The 22780-nt window shown below is 42.4% G+C and overlaps 1 long non-coding RNA gene across 4 annotated transcripts in view; it reads left to right on the top strand.

Annotated features, from left to right (window-relative positions):
- The window catches only part of LOC146865455 (uncharacterized), a 482105-nt gene that overhangs the window by 27796 nt on the left and 431529 nt on the right, over positions 1-22780 (top strand). The window contains exon 1 of one of the 4 annotated variants that reach the window (XR_014976641.1): positions 13457-13566. The exons of the other annotated variants lie outside the window; for them this stretch is intronic. This is a non-coding gene — a long non-coding RNA (uncharacterized LOC146865455). Of the gene's footprint in view, positions 1-13456; positions 13567-22780 lie in introns of those variants that run through there. 4 annotated transcript variants of the gene reach the window in all.

The raw sequence follows: 22780 nt of genomic DNA, 5'->3' as shown, positions 1-22780 counted from the left end.
TAAGACCTAATATACGCCTGCAATTCACTCAACACACGGGAGGCCAAAAGGGGGGATTGGTGTTTACATCTCAAACATGCTGAGGATCCAAAAGATTGAACGGATAAATTCAGACAATTGCTATCAAATAATATTGATTCACCTAGATTCTAGATTTACCTTGACCGTAATACATTTTTATAACAATGTAAATAAGGGACAGCTGGGGGTAATTTTAAAAATGCTTAGTGACGACCTTAGTAAATTAAGGGTAAACAAAAGGACTGAAATGATTACTGTTTGGGGAGGGGACTTTAATGTTACCCTATGTGCGAAAGCTGGGCTTGGAAAGTGTGGTTTGGAGGCAAACAAGGACAACCACCCGATACATTTTGAGCACACTCACAGGGGGAGATGTTTAATGAACTCTTGTTTTGATATGATTTTGGGTTTGCTAACTGTTTGTGCTCTCTGAGCGTGGATTTTAATTACACTTTCATAGGTAGAGGTTTACGATCTATAATAGACTTTTTTATTGCCCCAAACCGTCACACTAATTACTTCACAAACTATAAAATCCACTCAAATGTAATGAGTGATCATCTGCCCCAAAGTATTAACATTTGTTTTCCAACTATTGTTGACCAACATATGGTTTGGACGTGCCCGTCAATTCAGACGTACTGGGGGGAGGTTCTTGGTGAATTGACCCGGATAACCGGGTGGACTATTGCATTGGATCCCCGCGTCTGTTTACTGGGCTTGATTCTGCGGGACCCGAAACGCAAGATACGCAGGTGGTTTCTGACCCTGGGGCTAGTCATAGCCAAGAGGCGTATAGCAATCCACTGGTTGATGCAACAAGGACCGCTATTGGTAAAGTGGAGGTCAGATCTACGGAAGTGGGCCCTAGCCGAGGAGGGGCACATACGGAGCACCAGGAGGGATGCCAAACTGCCTGAGGTGCTACTGGCATGGGGAGCAATGATGCAGGAGATAGCGGGACAGGCCTCCCAAGTCACTATATCCAGTACTGCTGAGATGCCCATTGGAGAGGGGGAGACCCCAGGACAGGGGAGGGAGTTGGATGGTGGGCCCGTATGAGTACTTCGATACATGGACCTTGAGTTGCGTGGACCCGGCAGAGGGGGGGAGTGCAGGGGGGGTAGTTGGGTTGGGGGTAGGGGTTGAGGGGTGGGCGGGGGGGAGTTTCTAAAGTTGGTTTTGATAAGGATAGTGTGAAGCCAACGAGACACTGGATGATAAACTTTGAAGAAAATGGACTTTCCATGGTGTTGAACTCAGACATTGGTGTTCTTGGGTATCTTTACTGTGTGGTTCGTCGCCTTCGCAGAGGTGGACTCCATATAGAATTGTCGGGTGGGAGGTGAGAGGTAAGATTGGTGACAACCTAATACCAGAATGATGGATCCTGCAACACTTCGTGAACTTAATGGGTACACGGGTCAGATTTGTCCATTGGTAACTCATAGCTATCTGACTCACCGTTTACTAATTTGGAGCTTCTTTGCTGAATCTGTTGGTACTGATATGTTATGATGTATACTATTGATGGCGGAAGTTGTACTTTTGAAGAAACTAATAAAGTATGTTTAAAAACTTTAAAAAAAAAAACTTTAAAAAAACTGTTGATGACCAACGTATTAATAATGAATTAGTTTGGACTGAAAATATTTCTCTTGCCCGTTTGAATGGATACACCTTACGCTGGTCTAGTTATGATCCAGCTGAATTGAATAAGCAAATTATAACAAAGGCATATGATCCAATTCAAACGTGCTTGGGGGAAATGACTACCTATGAAAACGTTTTGAGTGCATTTTCCCATATAAGCCTGATTATACAAAATGTACTCAAAGTGGAAAATACGGGCACTCGCATTTGTAGTAAGGGGTGATTTGATTCAAACTGTGCAAAAACATATACACGATTAACCCCTTCCATGCCCATGACGGAACGGTTCCGTCATGAGCATCGGTTGCGCTGTGCTCATAACGGAACCGTTCCGTCATGGCCCCGCCCGCGCTCGAACCCTTCAGCACCGCGGGGGAATTCCCGCTGCGCTGAAGGGGTTAAAAGAGGCCTTCCACAGGAATATGAGAGACCAGGGGAAAATCAGAGAATGTAGAAGGATGTATAACCTGGCAAGAAAGAAAGAGCTAAAAGAACATGCTTGGGTTGCTCTCCACGAAGCATCGTTGAGTAAGGATAGTTCTTTATTTTGGAGGGCAGTGAATGCACCGTTTTTTAATAAATCAGCTGTTGCGACATTAGCGGTCGCAATAGATGAAAAAACTTGGATAGATTTTTTCTCAAGTGTGTATGAATCTAAGGAGAATGTAGAAAACATTATAGATACTCTGGATAGCCAAATGGGAGATCGTTCTATTTTTACACCAATGGATCTCCAATTTACACATGATGAGGTGATTGGAGCAATAAATGCAAGTAAGGGTGGCAAGGCCCCTGGCGGGATGCCAATTGATTTGTTTTAGTTAACACCCACATTATGGTCTCCATTGATAACACGGGCCCTCCAAGCCTGCTATGAGAAGGGATTCATTAAAACGTGGTTGGAGTCTGTAATAGTACCCATTTTAAAAAAAGGGGATCGGGAAAATCCAGCATGCTATCGCCCGATATCCGTTTTAGACTCCTTGATGAAGGTAGCTGGTAGGATAGTACTAGATAGATTGCAAGCATGGGGAGAAGAGAATAATATTCTAAGTGACATTCAAAATGGTTTTAGACAGGGCCTAGGTACAAGCGTATAGGTCTTAAATCTTAGTATTTTAATTGGAAAGTACACCCAGGCAAAAGTAGGGAAATGTTATGTGGCATTCGTAGATCTCACAGCTGCATTTGACTGTGTTATACACAGCAAACTGTGGGATATTCTGACTGATCTAAAGGTTGACCAGGTTTTAATACAGTTCCTGAGACAGTTGTATTCAAAGGCTACAGCCAAGGTGCGGTTTGGAACTAAAGGGGAGTGCACTACGCCGTTTAAAGTGGAGAGGGGAGTGAGACAAGGCTGTGTCTTGGCGCCTTTCCTGTTCACTCTATATACCAATTCTTTGGAGCAGGAGTTGGCAGGAAAGGTGAGAGACCCGCCGTATGTTAATGAATGACCGATTGCCTCCCTTCTCTACGCAGACGACACAGTGCTCATGGCCCTGACACAGATAGGTCTGCAGAAAGCCCTTGTTAACTACACTAGCTATTTGGATGATTTAGGATTAACACTAAATGCTAAAAAGACTTATATTATGACCTGTGGGCGGGGAAGACAAACATGTAGATGTCTCCCACTGGGAGAAAGCAGGGTAGTTTCCACCAACACATTTACCTACCTAGGTGTCCTGTTCGAGCATTCAGGTTATTGAGGACCAGCGGTCAAGAGTAGGAGATTTCTTTTTATGAACTCGACCGCGGCCGTTGTTAATTTTTCTAAGAAAATGGGAAAAAGACCGCCGGGGATTCTTCTTACGATATATCAAGCAAAATGCGTGAGCATTGCAACATTTGGGGCTAGAGTTTGGAGCTATCAAGATGTATCTCCCATACAATGTGTGGAAAATGCTTTTTGAGGTTCATTTTAGCTGTACCTTCTAGTTCCCAAGTTTTTAATTGTCACAGTGAGTTGGGAATCTCATATATCTCCGATGTGATTAAAATGCAACCAGTGCTACTTTGGCACAGAATTTGGACTTCAAATTTCACGGATCTAAATAGAAGAATTATCAAGGACTCGATGAACTTGGATCACGCAAGCAAGATTACATGGCTGAAATATGGTAAAAACTTTCTTATTGACCTTGGGCACCAAGAATATTATAATTTCCCAGAGTCAATGAACTCCATTTCTAGGAAGGAGTTCAAAGTAATCTGCATGGTTCATGTAGAGTCACTTAGAGCGGCCCTAGAAATGAGTAAAAGTATGGTAGTCCAACACCAATTAACCCTGATAACTTATGATGTTCATCTATATTTCTTATGTTGCATGGGGATATGATAAGTATCTTTTAACATGTTTTAGGATTGGTATTTTTCACCGATTAACTAGCCATCCAGAGATGAATGATTGGTCCAGACAACTTTGCCATTGCCAATGTGACAACTTGTCACCACAAACTACTATCCATGTGATTTTATTTTGCAAATCTTATAACATGGAAAGATCGAGATGGATTAAGCCTCTCTTAAAGATGGGGGTTTGGAGGCAATGCAGACCTGCCTTTTTATATTTACAATTGTTGGATAGTATTTATTGTATCGGTGTTATGGCTGTTTTTTTAAAGAACATAATGGAAGTAAGGAAGAGTTTAAATAGTTACATTTCTCAGAATATAGTTCTGCTTGTACCGACTACTCGGGATTTTACTCTGCCCTAAAAAGTACTCCCCCGAATATTAATGTGTCTGTGTTAATTATTCTATTATCTAATGAACTGTCCAATAAGTCCATTTATGTATTGTATATTTGTTTTTAACCTATTGTTTTTATGAACTGTATTTTATCTGTCTGCTTTTGTGATTTTAAATGACTAAAATCGAATAAAGCATATTTTTGATTTTTTTTTAGTGTTGTAGTACATAAGTGACTATATTTGGGAGTGAGTGATTGTGAGAGTGGCTCTATGGACAAGTGTGTGCTTGTGTGAATGATTGTATAAGAGAGTAACTATGTGTTAGTATCTGTATGAATAAGTGAGGTGGTGTTTGTATAACTATAGGTGAGTAAATGGCAATGTGTTTGATTCTTTGCGTGACTGGCTAGGTGAGTGAGTAAATCTAAGGGTGAGTGGCGGTATGTGAGTGTCTGTATGGGTGTATGAGTGCATATATCAGTGGCTGTATTGATGAGTGACTGTGTGTATGAGTGCCTGTATGGGTGAGTGTGTGGATATGTGTAGACCTATGAATCAGTGAATGGGTATATACTAACTGGTATTGGTGTGTCTATAGTTTCGAGAATGGCAGTCTGTATTTTAGAGTGGGTGTATTAAAGGTTATATTAGGGTGTGAGTAGGTGCATCAAATATTAAGTGGATGATATCATCAGTGATGTCATATGAGATGTCATCAGTGTTGTCATGAGTGATGTCATTGACAATGTCATGAGTGATGTAATATGTGACATCATCAGCAGTGCATTGCAGGGGCGCAAGTTATAGTTAGCTTGGCTAACTATAACACCTGAATATCTCTGGTTTTGTATGAGTGAAATGTCAGCCTAACAATAGCGTCCCTGAAACCTGTGTTTTTTTCAGTGAACATCTAAGGTTTTTTAAATGCCAATTCCTAACTATAACGTCCCTGAAATCTGTGTTTATTTCAGTGAATTTCTAAGGTTTTTTTAAATGCTAATTACTAACCATAACGTCTCTGAAACCTCTGTTTTTTCAGTGAATTTGTAAGGTTTTTTAAATGCTAATTTCTAACTATGCCTACATAGGTAGGACTTGTACAGAAAGAGGGAGAAAGGTGCAGAAAGAAGCAAGAGAGGTGCAGAAAGAGGAAGAAAGGTACAGAAAGAAGCAAGATAAGTGCAGAAAGAAGCAACAGAGGTGCAAAAAGAGGCCTACTTCGACTGTACCTTTCCACCGACTCATACAAAGTAGCCTTATTACTAATCCTTCTCCCAAGATGTCTTACACCTCACTTTTCTATAGAAGGTTCACTATTCATCGACTGCTCAGAATGTTAGGCCTACCAAATGTAAAACATCAATCCTAACCATATCACCATTGTAAGTCTCACCAAGTTTGTTAAGGTATGCATGCGTGTGTCTGTGCTTTCACCTAGTGACATGTTCCATAAAAATAAACATACAAATACTTAAATACCCGTGTTTCATACAGCATACTCTGTAAATTTGTGTACAAGAAGGTGTATATATTTCTTTCTGCTCAGAATACAGGGCACATGGGTATTCAATAGTATATTTGAGGGGCTCTATAACACCTATACGCATATGATATGTCTGCCTGTACAACCGAATGACAGAGCAGAACTGTGAAGATTTGACCACTGTTAAAGCTACCATCTACAGATGCACAACACATGAAAATACACATATATGTAGACAAATACCTCAGTCACAAGAGCATGCAGACCTTTAAACATGACAGTTTGCACTTCCCATTGAAGTACAGAAAGAGGCAAGAGAAGTGCAGAAAGAAGCAACAGAGGTGCATGAGGAGGCAAGAGAAGTACAGAAAAAGGCAAGAGAGGTACATAAAGAAACAAGAGAGATGCAGAAAGAAGCAAGAGAGGTACAGAAAGAGGTAAGAGAGGTGCAGTAAGAAACAAGAACAGTGCAGAAAGAGGCAAGAGAAGTACAGAATGAAGGAACAGAGGTGCAGAAAGAGGCAAGAGAGGTGCAGAAAGAGTGAAGAGGGGTGCAGTAAGAGGCAAGAGGGGTGAATAAAATTAAAAGAGGTGCAGAAAGAAACAAGAGAAGTACAGAAAGAACCAACAGAGGTGCTAAAAGAGGCAAGATGGGTGCAGAAAGAGGCAAAGGAAGTGCAACAGAAGCAACTGAGTTGCAGAAAGAGGCAAGAGAACTGCAGAAAGAGGCCAAGAGGTACAGAAAGAGGCAAGAGAGGTACAGAAAGAGGGAAGTGAGGTGCAGAAAGAGGCAAGAGGTGTGCAGAAAGAAGCAAGAGAGGCACAGAAAGAAGCAAGAGAAATGGAGAAAGAAGCAACAGAGGTGCAGAAAGAGACGAGAGTGGTGCAGAAAGAGGCAAGAGAAGTGTAGAAAACAGCAACAGAAATGCAGAAAGAGGGGTGTAGAAAGAGGCAAGACAGGTGCAGAAACAGGCGAGAGAAGTGCAGAAAGAGGCAAGACAAGTGCTGAGAGAAGCAACAGATGTGCATAAAGAAGCAAGAGAAGTGATGAAAGAGGCAAGAGAGTTCCAGAAAGGAACAAGGGAAGTGAAGAAAAAGGCAACAGAGGTGTAGAAAGAGGCAAGTGAGGTGCAGAAACAAACAAGAGGGGTGCAGAAAGAGGCAAGAGAAGTGCAGAAAGAAGCAACAGAGGTGCAGAAGGAGGTAAGAGAACTGAAGAAAGAGGCACGAGAGTTGTAGAAACAGGGAAGAGAGGTGCAGAAAGAGGGAAGATGGGTGCAGAAAGAAGCAAGAGAGGTGCAGAAAGAAGAGAAGTGCAGAAAGAACCAACAGAGGTGCAGAAAGAGGCAAGAGGGGTGCAGAAAGAGGCAAAAGAAGTACTGTAAGAAGCAAAAGAGGTGCAGAAAGAGGCAAGGCAGTGCAGAAAGACAAAACAGAAATGTAGAAAGAGTTCAGATACAAGCAGAAAGAGGCAAAATAAAATTCAGAAACGAGCAGAAAGAGGCAAAATAAAGGTCGGAAATGAGCCCTAAGAGGAAAAATAAAGAGCAGAAAAGAGCAGAAACAGGCAAAATAGAGATCAAAAATGAGCAAAAAGAGGCAAAATAATGGTCAGAAACGAGCAGAAAGAGGCAAAATAGAGATCAAAACAAGCAGAAACGACCCTCAGCAGCCAAGGGGACTTCACCCCCCTACCAGTAGTGCAGGTGGCAGTACCCAGGGCCATATATGGCTCCAGCAGTGGGGCTGGCTTTGTCCCCTCCTTCTATTTGCATAGGCTGGCCCCAGGCAGGTGGTCTCCAGGGCCGTATATGGCCTGGGAAGAGAGCTGCATGGCACCCTCTTCCTATTTTTTCATTTTGTAGGCCACAGGGAGCTGGTGGGCTCTGGGCCCAGGCCCTCCTCACAATCTGTTGAATGTATTGCCCAGGTGGTGGTCACTGGAGCTTGTAGTACATCCTGGAGGGTGCTGCGCTGCTTCCCTCCTTTATGTAAATAAAGCCCCGGGGAGGTGGTGGTCCCTGGGGCTCTAAGAGCCTTAGGAGGTGTCCACATATGCCCCCATCCTTTTTCAAAATAAAATGTCCTGGGGACCTGGCCCACCCGGGAGCCCTTTTCAAAACAAGTGTGGGAGTCCGCGCTTGTTTTTAAAAATAATGTTGCTCATTTGCAGGACCTTTTCTTTTTTAAACAAATGCTTTTTAGTTCTACTTGGGGTCCCTCCGGGACACCAAGACCAAGGCTTGGGGTCAGGGTATTCCTACTGTGCTTTTTTTTTTTTTTGCACGTTTTCTTTGGTACTTAGCTGAAGCCAAGTCCCAAGCACTTCCTGGTTGAAGTGGTGGCAGCCAAACAGAGCTCTGCAGATCTCTGCACAAGCTTGTTATTATTTGCGAATTAGCCGCAATCGTAGATATACAAATTTGGATTTCACTCCTGACTGATATAAAAAACAGCCCAACACTACTGTACTTCAGAAAGGCACTAAAAACTTGGCTTATCACTAACTAAATCTCCACTCTCACTCTTCTTCTGGCACCTTACCTCTCAGCGCGTAGACGCCCTTGGGCATTCGCGCGCTATACAAATTCTCAAATCAAATAAAATCTTTAATGTCTCATAAACTACTGAACAAATTGATACCAAATAACTGCAAGTGTGATCAAAATCTACCTTTCTGCCAAATTCGGTGTAATTCCGTCCAGCAGTTTGGGCTGTATTCGTGTTCAAAGCCCCTATGGAAATTAACATAGGAAACACTTATTTTGTCCCTCCCTTTTTTCTTGGCTCCCGCTTGACGTATCACCCGAAAGTTTCCATGTGCAACAAGATCAACCCGGGGACTTTTTTTGGAAAATTTCCTGAAGATTTTTCAAATGGTGCCAAAGATATGGGCAAGTAAAAAATGCTGTTTCTATAGAAACATGGTCCTAACCATAACCACCTACTGGCAACCGCCTACATATATATATATAGCATGGAGGCTGCACATGGGACCTGTGTTAAACCAGATACTCCATTCAAGGTCAGATCTAAATTCATCCCGATCATGCCACGGGACTCCCCGGATGTGTTTAATGAGCAAGTTGTAACACAAGTGAAAAAACTGAATATTGACATTAATAAAGTTAAAAGGAAAATTACTAACCAGGAAAGGAAATATTACCAACTGATTGAAAAGCTTAAAAAAAAGAAAAGCAAGCCGTGGCCAGGAATTCTGACAAGGGAGGGAACATTGTGTTGTGGCCTTTGCAGGATTACATGGATGAGGCATCATCTCAACTCAATAATCCAGACTGCTATAGAAAAAGCTCATACCAAAAATGTAAAAGTACACAGGATCTGTTTTTTACAAAACTGTTCGTATAGAAGAGCCTGGGCTTATTGAGCTTAGAGAAATATAAATATTTGAAAAAGGAGCAACCCACCATTCCTGTAATATATTTTATTCCAAAAGTGCACACATGAACATGCATAAGCTACCAGGCAGGCCAATTATAGCAGCATGCGATGGGCCACTTGAAAATATGTCAATATATATTGACTACTTTTTACAGGAACATGTTAAAAACTTAAGATCCTATGTGCAGGACACCAGTGATTTTCTTAGCAAGATAAAAGACATACATTGGCAAAACGGGTATCTTTTGATAGCACTAGATGTGTCCTCTCCATATACATGCATAAGGAATCATGATGGTATGAGGGCGCTAGAGCATTTCCTGGCAACTAGACCGTTAAAATATGCTCAACACAACAAAATGTTGTTCAGTATGTTGATGTTCTGTTTGGAAAACAATCTGTTTCTTTAAAAAAATCAAATGTACCAGCAAATACAAGGGGTAGCCATGGGGGCCAGCTTCTCCCCCAGTGATGCATGTTTATTCATGGGCTGGTGGGAGGAGCTGGTCCTCAGGAAACAATTTGAGCATACCTATAATGAAAGGATAATTTCTTGGTTGAGATTTATAGACGATTTATTCATTGTGTGGATTGGCACAGAGCAAAGTGCGAAGGAGTTTATTGCACAAATGTATGATAATGATGTCAATTTGAGATTCACTTCTTCCAATAGCAATGAAAGTGTTACTTTTTTAGATGTGCTAATCCATATAGTAAATAATAAATTGTCTACATCCTTGTATCGTAAACAAACAGCTGGAAATACAGTATTACATGCATCCAGCTCGCATCCTCCACACCTCATACAGAGCATTCCGTATGGGGAAATGCTTAGAATAAGGTGGATCTGTAGTGATGAGATCGATTCCTCTGCCAAACAATCAGAAAAATAAAACACGCTTCTTAGAAAGAGGATATAGCACTAAGACTATAGATGTGGCCATCACTAAGTCCAGGACGTGAGCTAGACAAGATTTGCTTCAGTATAAAACAAAGCCCCGGGGTGTAGTTAGCAGCAGTGCTGATGCACTGAATGAGCCAACTAGAATAATTCTGTCTAATTCTAGACAGGAGAAACAACTCCGGGCTATTATAAGACGGAATTGGCCTATTGTGTTGAATGACCCGGTTATTGGTAGTATTCTTTCGAAAAAGCCTGCTATAACATACAGAAAAACAGCATTAATGGGCAATGCATTGGTCAAGATTAGCCCAGAGAATCAAGATGCAGGGATTTGGCTTACAGCTAGGAAAGACTTTTATAAATGTTCAAGCTGTAAAGCCTGCCAGTATGGCATGAATAAGACTACTTACCAAACAGCTTTTAACAATCGAATTCAGGTGATCAACCAACATTTGACTTGTAAGACAGATCATGCACTTTACATATTGGACTGTAGTTGCAATCTCCAGTATATTGGCAGCACCAAGCTAGCTGCCCATAAGAGGATTTTACAACACACAAGGTCTATTTTCAACAACGATTCTAGCTACCCTGTTTCGAGACATTTCAAAGAATATCACAATAGTAATCTTAAACACCTGAAGTACTTTGTCATTGATACCACCGCAAAAAAGAGGCGGCAACCGGGAGGCCAAGATAAGGCACCTCGAGACCCGATATATATTGGTGTTAGATACCAAGTACCCAGGGGGCCTTAACATGAGTGAGGTCTTATACACATATCTTTAGGATCCGAGTGGAAATAAATTAGATCACTGATACCATCTTTGTCCTACTCATGTGCACACATACATGTATATGCATACACAATAATATAGGTGATTGTATGTGTTTTTGGCCCTATTATGGACTATTATGGAGTTATTACTAGGGTACTTTTGGGTCTATACGCTCTGCAACAAGATTCTATCATTTATTAGTTTCATTGATATAGTGTATAATGGATTTTAGATGACTAATTTTATCTTTATCTTTAATCACATGTGTACTATTGATAGAAATAATAAAAAGCAACGTGTCGCTTCTTATCTTTATGATAATTTTAATTTTCTAAAAGCAGTTTTTGAACAGTTGTTATCTATTTTGACAGTTGGAGTGTATTTATACTTATATTTATGTGTATTTATTTATATATTTATATGTCTGTATTTACATTTATGGGGATCAACTGGCTGAAAGATATTCATTGTCAAATTACAGCCTTTAGCTCGTTTTGCACAAATGTTTGCACTTTATTTGGATATGTATTATCAATGGAGCATAAGGAGGCTATGTCATAAATTGAAGCTGTTGGTAACATCTTGCTTCAGTGCCAGGACACCCTTGTGTAACAGATTGCACTTTAGAAATATCAATAACATTAACATGTAGCACTTAGCACTTTAGGTGGATTTTCACTTGATGAGGAGTTGAGCACTTAGTCACTTTGTTTAGTATTAGTCAATTGTCCAACCTAGCTCATAGGTCAGCGACTGTGTTGCACATAAATAGTCAGATATTTGTATTGGCAATGTTGTTACTTTGTAAGCTGACCATACTCATTAAATATTAATTTAGTTGGGTATTAAGCAAGTGTTTTAGCCATCATTTGCATAAGCATGAGCCTGCTGAAGAAGCACAGATATAGACAATAAACAAATGAATATAGTGGTGAATAAATTCTACAAGATCTGGGGTCATATTATATCATATATTTATGATATAATATGAGGTGTGGCACTAAAATAAAATAAAATAATATATATACCAAAAAAACTTACATTTAAATATAGATTTTTTTATGGATTAAAAATGATAATACTTAAGCATTTAAGCAAAATATCAACTGGTTACTTGATGAAACATTAATTTGTGCCATATGTAAATTTGTGATATGAAATTCTATTGGTGCATATTATGATGTTTTTAGAAATGTATCTATGCTTTTTTCAACAAATGCATTTGTGCAAGTATTTAACATAATATAGTATATTGTTTATGTCCATTATTAGGCTATTGAGAACTGTCACTTTAAATAGAGCGATCTACCCTTTCAGCGTTGTCATGTGACCAAGGCTGTTTACGGCCGAAACGCATTATGGCGGATTTGTAATGAGTGCGGAATAAATATATATGCACTAAACCTGGGTCCACTCTCCTTTTTCTCCACGGAGGAGACAGAAGCAAATGTGGATTCTGATATATATATTTATGTGATAAAGGACCTCCGGGGTCGAAACGTGTCATGCTGATGGTGTGTTAATGGGAGCAATAAATCTTTGATTCTGCACCAAATTGTGGTCCATGCTCCAATTCTTGAAGAAGCCAGAAAAGCAAATGTGGCGTGTTCCTGATATATATATTTGTATATATAAAAACATGTTAAAGGAATGTTATATGTAGGTGAAAATGTAAGTTAAAACATACCATTTTAAACAAACAAAAACACAAAAATTCACCAGTTATAGTTATCTCGTGCCCGCCACGCACATTGTTGCTATCATTGATGTCATTTCAGATGTTGCAGTGATGTTATCAATGATGCCATAGGAAATGTCATGAGTGAAGCAATTAGCGTTGTATGGTGAGGGCGGGACTTATAGTTACTTTAGGGCATGAGCTATAGTTACTTTAGCTAACTATAAGTGGAGACTTTAGTTGGTTTTATTATTTAAAAATGTGTTGTTGGGCACAGGGCCTTTGACGGTGTCAAGCACGGTCTTTGGGGCGACGCTTGTAGTGTCTTTTTAGTTCTAAGAAAGGCCCTCTTATCCCTATAGGCAGTGCCAGACACCAGATTGGAATAGGAAGTCTCACAATGCTCCAGAAAATAATTCAGTATGAAAGAAAAATCTTGGAGGCCAGAAAACCCCTTCAGACTGACAAGGCCAAACAGAAATGCAATGACAAAAGTATTATCAGGAAGTGACCAGAACACAGGGTCCTCGAGGTCCAGTGAGCGAACAGCGGTGAAAAAACAATTGTGACATAACTGACCCTGAATATGGAGTTCTTATATAGCAGATACACGAACATGACATCAATGTAAAGAAACAGGGTTCAGCCATCTTGAATTGCAAAAAGAATTATTTGTAATAAAAGACCTATTCTTCCAAAAATATATCCAAAGGATCTTATACATCTATAAATGACCTTAAAATATTCAAAATAAATAATAGTCCAGATTCACCCCTCCTATTCCCTTTTTTTCTTATAGGTACCTGGCCTAAATATGGCTGCCAAAAAGGATGCAGCTGTATCCTTGTTGCAGGGAAAATAGCGCAGCCTGAAAATGTTTTAGGCAAGAACGCTTGGCAGCCAGAGAGTAAGACAGCTGCCACGGCATGGCTCCTCATGTGCGGATAAGAGGTAATGAGATTCTCCTTTCATGGTTTGATGCAGGACCTGAGGCCAGGCCCTGCACCCCACCCCGCGGGCAAAAAACTGTGTAATTTTAAATAAGGTAGACCTACTGTCTTAGTCAAAGGGCCAAAAATATAAAATATAAAAATCAGGGGACCTATAGGCTTTCTCAAGGGGTCAGCAGTTCAACATATATAGAGCAGACCTATTGGCTTTGTCAAAAAGTCACCACTAACTATAATCAAATATATATTATATCGACCCACAAATTGTAATGTTAAATAATCGAGATTGTCACAACATGGTTTCAATGGAGCATTTTTAAATAAAAACATTAAGCATGACTTTGAGCTTTTTCGAACATTGTGAGGCCATAAGCTACAGCTATAGAACCTACTACAAGGAAGCCCTGTACTCCAAGCTGAAGATCCTTCAGCTCCATCTCAGAGTGCTTTAAAAATATATGGTAAGCTCTCCTGGGGGTCATGAATTCAATGACACAGGAGATTTACTGTTTTTTAAAGAGTGGCTCGGGGGCTGCTGGGCTCCCAGCATCCCTCCAGAACATTAAAAAACTTGGTGGTGCCCCTTTTGCTTCTAGGAGCACCTCCAGGATCTTAAAACATGACTAAAAAGAGTGATTAGTAAATATGTGGTGACTTTCGCTTATTTATTATTCTTTTTACATTTTTTTTTTTTAATGATTGGGTGCCTCGGTGCCCACCTTGGGCACCCACAATCTCTTTTAATATTTTCGGTTGGCTGCATGGGGAGATCATACCCTGTGCCAGTGAAAGCTGGCAATTTTATTTTAAAAAGTGGGTGCCCATCTGGGCATCCACAATTTAATCAATCAGGGGCAGCGGGGCTAGGGGGAACCCCAGTGCTACCATAGCCTCCACGGCTCTACAGCCAGCACCCATTGTGATGCTAGCAGGAGCTGGCTCAGTCACTTTGCTCCCACCGGGGAGGGAGCAGCATTTTTTGTGTGCTCTCGCCCGGGTGGGAGCAGAATTGTGTTCCTTGCCTAAGAGAGTGCAGGCAGGGTATGCCTGCACTCTTCCGAACAGAGAACTGCAGAGTCCTGGAGGGGGGGGGGTGGGGTGGGAGCTGTTGAATTTAAAGTCTTTCCTGAATAGCAGGATGAAGTATATGAGCAATAAATTGTTAATGCAGGTAGCAAACGAGTGGACTAAAAATGTGAGGAGAAATGTGGGCTTTTAGTAATTTGAGGCATAATGTATTTTTAAAGGGACTAAAATGGTTAAGAGAGAGACATCTGCATAAGTACAGAATCCCCATTGAACATGTGTTTATTCATTCTAACCATCTTCTCAGCTTCATTACAGCTCTCTAATTTAAAATGGTTGAAGGCTATGCGCAGCGGTTGGGCACTGGCAGAATGTAAAGTGTTGGGCAAATTTAATATATGATCAAAAAAACTGAAATTCACTGAAACAACACAGGATATAAGGCTTGATTACAACTTTGGCAGTGAAGGAGTGAGTCGCCACCCCACCGCCCTGATCCCCAAATGCTCACCGACGGCCGCCTGCCAGATTGCAAGTATTTTTGTAATCTGTTGAGTGGTGTTTTGGCGTTCCCACAGCGGTGCGTTCCAAAAAGGCGCTGAAATGGGAACCTTACAGGCTGATCCTGCATGGCATGGACTGTAAAGTCCATGCCATGCATGGACAGGGGGTGCATGCACACGGGGGGGGCATCATGCGTCCCCTGCATGTATCCCCAGGCCCAGAGTCAGAAGAGGGCCCTTTATGGCTCCGTTTGTTTCCTCCCTGCCTCACTTTTCACAGTGAGTTCACCACCGTGAAAAGTGAGACGGGGACTAAACTGATAATATGCTTGGTGCTGCTTGAGTGGCACTGCCAAGCATATTGCTGCCTCAGGACCGCAGCGCCACCTGATCCCCGGCAGTTGCGGCAGTCCATGACCACCACCACACTTCCACCATGAGTTCGGCGGTCCCATGGACAGCCAAACATGTAATCGAGCCCATAGTGATGTTAGGCCACTGAAATAAAAGAAGCATAGTTTAGTAAATTAAGTATAAATTGTGCCTCCACAATGCACTGCTCATGTCGGGCCCCAAGGGTTTGAGTCCATGGACTCTCAATGAGTTATGGTTAGGGAAGCCACATGTCCCCCCCCCCCCCCAGAAAATATTTAAAAAGCTACCCCAGAGGAGGCTCATATTAAAAAGTGTGGGAGGCAGGTTTTTCTTTCTTGGCACCACCGATCCATGAAGCCACTGCAGCTCTGCAGCACTGACAAAAACGTAATTCCGAATTTTACTGCAGGAGGGGTCCCTCATGGACCCCCGCACCAGGCCTAGTAGGGCAGGCTATCTATGCCTTGTCCCCTATATGTTTTATGCTCCTATTTGTTCAGGACAGAGTATCCAAGTCCTAAAATGGCTGCCGCCACATCTTTTTGATGTGGGATAGCCAATCAGATCATATCTTTTGATCTGTTAGATCTACAAATCATTCACGGCATGAAATACACATACAATTTGAACCTTAATTTCTCAAAAACAACTGAATGGATTTACACTACAGCACAAAAAAACACAAGATCTAGCTTTCTGCCAAATTTGGTGCAATTGCGTTCAACCATGATGGCTGTAATGTGTCTAATTTTCCTAAGGAAAATTTCATGGGGGTGAAAACATTTTGGGACCCCCATTTCTTTCAGCCCCCACTTGACATATCATCCAGAAGTTTCCAGGAAGAAGCTGAGGTGAATGAGACTTGTTCTGGAAAATTTCTAGAAGATTTATCAAACAGCGCCAAAGTCATAAGAAAACCAAAAAATCTATTTCTTATGGAAATGTGGTCCTAACTATAACTAGCCACTGGGTACTATATATATATATTTAATATGTCATATGCAATGTAATATGTGAGCCGACAAGCTTTGCATGGTGGGGCACAAATTAGCTTAGTAAGCTATAACCAGTGAATGTCAGTGTTTTCAGTTTGTTAAGCACTAGTTTTTGTGTTATGTTGACACATAACTATAAAATCCCTTTAAACTTTGTTTTTTTCATTGAATATATATTCCACCTGTTGGACTTGGCCCTTTTTGGCTAAAGTTCCCTTTTTGCCTTCCCCCTAGACTTTTATTTTCTGACATGGTGTTGCCAACATAGATGCTTTGGGCACTTTGCCACTGCTGATCAGTGTCAAAGTGCAAGTGCTCCCTGTATAAAGTGTAATGGTAATTGGTTGTCAATGATTGGCATGTTTACCTTACTAGTAAAGTCCCTAGTAACGTGCTCTATGTGTGCCAGGGCTCGTAATGCAAATGCTACTAGTGGGCCTGTAGCACTAATTGTGCCACCCATACAAGTAGACCTAAAGAGAGAACTCTGAACACAACGACTTCAAAGAAATTTAGAGGTATAACTATGAGAGCTGAAACCCCTGAATGTTGGAAGGGAACTGTTCAAGACTGTAAAGGATTGAAACTACTTCGTGGTCAAGAGGAACCTCTGCCAAAGAAGAAACAGCTGAAGAGACTGAAGGAAAGGACTGACGCTTGCTCTGTGTTCTGGGGCTGGCCTGCAGTTTGCTGATTTAACCAAGGAGAGGCTAAAGGGACTTTGCTGTGTGCTGTGTCCCCCTGCTTGAAAGGACTTTGCTGTGTGCTGTGTCCTGAAGTAACTTATCCCCAAGGGTCCGAGGAGAGCTTGCTCCCTGTTGTGGAAACTCAGAACCACAAAAGTTTCCAGGTGTGTCTCAGTGACGCTGTGTGCATGGGCTTTGTGCAGCCTGAGACCTTCGTGAGGATTGTCCTGTTCATTGTGTGCACCCAGAATCCAAGTGAGTCTCAGCGACGCTGTGTGCGTGTACTTTGTGCAGCCTGAGACCTTCGTGAGGATTGCCCTGTGACCGTGCACACCCGGAGTTCAAGTGTGTCTCAGCGACACTGTGTGTGTGTGTGCTTTTTGCAGCCTGAGACCCTCGTAAGAATTGCCCTGTGGTCGTGGTCACCTGGAACTCAAGTGAGTCTCAGCGACGCTGGGTGCGTGTGCTTCGTGCACCCTGAGACCTTCGTGAGGATTTCCCTGTGACTGTGCACACCCGGAACTCAAGTGAGTCTCAGCGACGCTGTGTGCTTGTGCCCTGTTGCAGCCTGAGACCTTCGTCATTTCCAACGGCCCGGACCGGCATCCCTAGACTGGAGCTGTGCTGCCGGCTCGAGCCTGCCTTTGCCAAGGTGGGACCTCAAACCATCCCCGTCGGGGGGGGCAGAGTTCCACTGCCCAAAATCAACGAAGTTGCATCGGAGGCTCAAGTTGAGAGGAGAGTGAGATTGCACCCCCCAGGTAACGCTCAGCGAGCCTGCTTGTGTCGCCGCCTGGGGTGGGGTGCGGGCTCCAAAAGAAACGCTATCGGCCTTTCCCATTCTCGCAGTGCGAGCCTCCGCCCAAGCTCGTATCGTGGTCCGTACTTGCCGAGGAGTGGCAGTACCGGGGCCGGAGTGTGGAGCTGCACTTTATTTTCCACCATACCCGTGTTGGAGGCATATTTTGGCAGAAGCTGACCGCGAGTCAGTAAGAGTGGCATAGAGACCGTCTGAGAACCGTGATTGGTGCCGGAGTACATTATTGTTGCACTACGCATTGCATTATGTTTGGCATTAGGAACTACCTGATTGTTGCACTACACATTACATTATTTTTGGCATTAAGAACTGCCTGATTGTTGCATTACACATTGCATTATTTTTGCATAACGAACTGCCTGATTGTTAGATTACGCATTGCATTATTTTAGCATAACGAACTGCCTGATTGTTGCATTACGCATTGCATTATTGTTGCATAACGAACTGCCTGATTATTACATTACGCATTGCATTATTTTTGCATTATGAACTGCCCGATTGTTGCATTACGCATTGCATTATTTTTGCATAACGAACTGCCTGATTGTTGCATTACGCATTGCATTATTTTTGCATTACGAATTCCCTGATTCTTGCATTACAAACTGCATAGAATTGCATTAGGACTGCATTGGATCATAGAGAATTGCTCATTAATACTGCAAGTACCTACAAGAGCTTGCTGGCCTAATAACCGGCAAGGTGAAATATTACAAATACGCATACGTTGGATTTTTATCGTGTGGTCTCATCGTATATATTTTTATATAAACATATAATTGTTTTTATGAAACTCGTGTGGAGTCCATTTGTGGTGTTACCATTGGGTCACTGAGAGCGTGGTTGCAAATACTTTACACATTTGCCTTGAAGATAAGCCTGGCTGCCCATGCCAAGCTACCGAGGGGGTGAGCAGGGGCTATCTAAGAATGTGTCCTTCCTTTCCCTGACTCAGAAGCAAGGGTCTCTGTTTGGACTAAGGTACCTACCTCAGCCAACTAGAGACCCCCAATTCTAACACCACCACAAAGGCATTTTGTTTCTCAATAACGTTAGCCCTGTTCAACAAATCTGTACCAAACGTTCCAAAAAAAGTTCATCCACTTCGAACTTTACCCACAAAGCAGGCTTTTCATTATTTGATGCAAATCCGTTCAGTGGGTGCCCAGGGTGATATTGCAGGGTTAACCACAAGAGCAATCTAGTGATATCTGGATTGTTGGTGTCCACATATACTCTAATGAGTCAGTTTAAAGGGGATTGGTCAATGCTGATTGACTGACTATAACATGAGCAATATGTTGTGGCAGCCATTACAGGACTCCGAGATATGATCCCTGCATCCTGAAAATAAATTTTAAAAAACATGCAAGGGGATAGGGAGAGCACACCCTCAGCCCCATGGGCATGTGGGAGGGTCCTAAATCCACCTTGATTGATTGATCGTAACATGGAAAACTTGTTGCGGCAGCCACTACTACTAGGACTTGGGATTTGCTCCCAATTGAAATGCATTTAAGTGAAAGCCTGTTTTTAATAGTCGCAAAAAGGAATACATATGAAGGATGATAACAGATTTTAGTCACAATGTAAATCGTTTGTTGGTGGTACCATACTCATTTTAGGAATTGTGGTATGTTCTAAGATGATTTTACCCTGTGAAAAATGCTGACCCTCTGCTTGGAGTCAAGGAGCAATATTTGAGTGATTTTCTCTCATGATTTTCTTCAAGAGGTTATAGAAGATGCTCCAGAAGCTAAAATTAGAAGGGTTTCTCAATACATTCACACTATCTTCCTCAGCTATGTGAGAACAAAGTCTGATATTCTGAGTAACACATGCACTTTCAACAGTAACTGCATCCTATAAGTTGCATCCCCAGTGATCTACTGCATCTTCATTACAGTGCACTAAAGAACAACTAGAGTGAATACATTCTGTATATATGACAATAGCGTGGAACATCTGAACACTCACATCTGCAAAACTGAAAGCATTTCCTACAGAGTAGACTTCAGTAAATGAAGAAATGAGAGGTTTCTTTTGTCATAGAAATTATGGTTAGGGCTCTAGAAAGCTAAAAGTAGGACCCATTTTCTATGAGTTCTCAAATCTCTATCAACCATGTCAGTCAAATATTCTGACATACAGAGTGAAACATGCACTTCCAACACCAGCAGCAGTCTGTCAGTTAACTCCCTAGTGATCAACTACAGCTTCATCACAGAGTTCCAAAAAACAACTAGAGTGCTAACGTTTTTATTCAAGACAAAGCAAGGCACTTCTGAATACCATTTTGTTGGAATAGGAGCTATTGAATTTAAATTCTTTCCTGAGGAGCAGGCTGAAGTATATGAACATTAAATTGTTAATGTAGGAAAGGAGTGGACTAAAAATGTGAGGGAAAGTGTGGGTTTTTAGTAATTTGAGCAATATTGTATTTTTAAAGGGGGTAGAAATAGTTAAGAGGGAGACATCTGCATAAGTACAGCATCCCCTTTCAACATCTGTTTTTCCACTCTAACCATCTTCTCAGCTGCTTTACAGCTAATTTTAAAATGGATTAAGGCCATGCGCAATAGTATTGGGGTGCTGGCGGAATGTTAGGTGGTGGGAAAACTTAAAATCTGATTACAAAAAACAGAAAGGTTATAGTGATGTTAAACCACTGAAATACAACAGGCATAGTTTAGTCATGACATTAAATTACATAATTGTTTGTATATATTTTTATTATTTTTCATTTCAACAAGTACATTCACGACAACCACCCACCGTTTTTTCCCATGGTTAGATATTAGTTCCCACTAATACAGAATCTACATCAGTATCTCCAGTTCACTCTATTACAGTTCCTTCCCAGGGCGACCTTTACCAAGTGGGCGGGTAGCGAGGGCACGCTCCGGCTGCAACTTGCGCTTCGGGGAAACGATGACAGGGCGCTGTACATGGCTCGGGCATGGAAGGCGCTGGTGGTTGACCTCCAGGGGTGGGGAATGGAGGGGGAGGGGGGCCCTGCAGCCCTGGAGCACCCGGCGGGAATCTAGGGGTGGAGTGACACTAGCTGGCTCGCTCATGAGGGCGGGGGGGCTTTCCTTTTCCTTTCTGCTTGAGCCTGATTATGGGGGTGGGGAGTAGCCCACGGCTCCTAACACAGCTCCTTATGAGAGAGGCTTATCCTGGTATCTGTCGCCACGGCACACTGACATGGGGGTGGAGGGAGGGCGCGTTTGTTATGGGGAGGGTTGGGGGACAGTGCATTGGTAGTTGGAAGTGGCTCGGATTGTACTTGGACATGGGTTATATAAGCAGGTGGCGGCCACTGGCCTGATTGTAGGTGACAACTGTGATTGAGTAATGCAATAAAAATTGTTTTTGCAAAAAAAAAAATTACAGTTCCTTCCCACTGTCCAGGCTTAAGTGCTGCAAGTCTATAATGAAGGTATCCTGACCCCACTCCGCCAGTGTAAAAGAGTATCTTAGGTGTTTCCCCAATGGAAACGCTTACTCCCCCCCGCCCCAGTGCCTTGAGACCCTCACAGGTGAGTAGTTGCTCTTTACCAACCCTGATTGATTGATTGATTGAACCCACATTCACCCCCCATCCCCCCATATTTTCTCATATGTTCTCATGCACCCGCTTCCTTTGTGGACTTCCTTTCCCATTATTCTACAAAATGTCATTCCCAGTTTCCAGTTTTGATGTGCAGAGGGAAACCCCTAGCAATATCCCGCTTTGCCACCAAACAACCCAAGTTCACTAACAATTTCTGGTAGTGTGAATGGTCTGCAGGGCCCCACATGTCCAGCAATACCAACTGTGGCTGCAGTTCCAGGGGTAGTCTTGTTGCTTCCTCTAACAAGTTCCCAACCACTTCACAGAATGCTCGTATGCGGGGGCAGCTACCACAGTTTGTGTATACAGGTACCCTCCAAGCCACAGCCTCTAAGGCAGTTCGCATTGTCCATTCTGACAATCCTGCAGAGCAGGGTGCGTGTGTAGTATACCCTGTTCATGACCATGAGATACATCAGTCTAAAACTTGCTCTTATTGCCACCATTGCAGGGAACTCCAATGCTTTCTGCCAGTCATCCTCATCCACCTCTCCAAGTCCTGCTTCCACGTTCCCTGCAGTCAGCAGGGGGGCTTGAGTGTTTCTCATCACTGTACCATATGGCTATAGTTCCTCAAGTTAGGAGAGTCAGAGCGGAGGAATGCTCTTTTGGTGCTCTGGCCCCCTCCCTCTGGAATGATCTTCCCCTCTCTAGCAGAATCGATCATAACCATCTTCTGTTTAGGAAATCCCTCAAAAATTGGCTTTTCTCAATCTACCCTTTACCCTTCATTTTTTGGAGGGCTGTCAGCTGTGTTCCATTAGGCCTAGCGCTGGGAAGACCCACTGTGGGGGGCAGCCAAGTGCTGTATAAATATTGTAACATAACATAGTATGTCAGCGAGATCAATTTCTTGTCTACCCGACCACCTAGGAGTCTGTTTTGTAACAGGGAATCTTCTTGCGTTTCTTCTTCCAGGGACACAAATTTCCTGAGGGCGTGCTGCAGCTGGCCGTAGTGTAACCACTGTTTCTGACATCTAATATTCTTGCTGTAGATAGGAGAAGGGGACCACCGGGTTTGCCTCCCTCACATCCTCCAGTGTAGATAGTATGATGATGTCCCAGCCCTTAAACCCTTGCAGAGGCATAACGGGTCGCAGTCTGGAGCCCTCCCATATTGGTGTTTTTGGAGTCCATCGACTGCCCCATCCCATTTCCCTGGTCAATTTCTTCCAAGTCTCCACTACTG

The sequence above is a fragment of the Triturus cristatus genome, chromosome 2_1 (assembly GCF_964204655.1).
Source record: "Triturus cristatus chromosome 2_1, aTriCri1.1, whole genome shotgun sequence".
Classification (NCBI taxonomy): Eukaryota; Metazoa; Chordata; class Amphibia; order Caudata; family Salamandridae; genus Triturus; species Triturus cristatus.
This window is presented reverse-complemented; position numbering and strand designations above follow the sequence as displayed.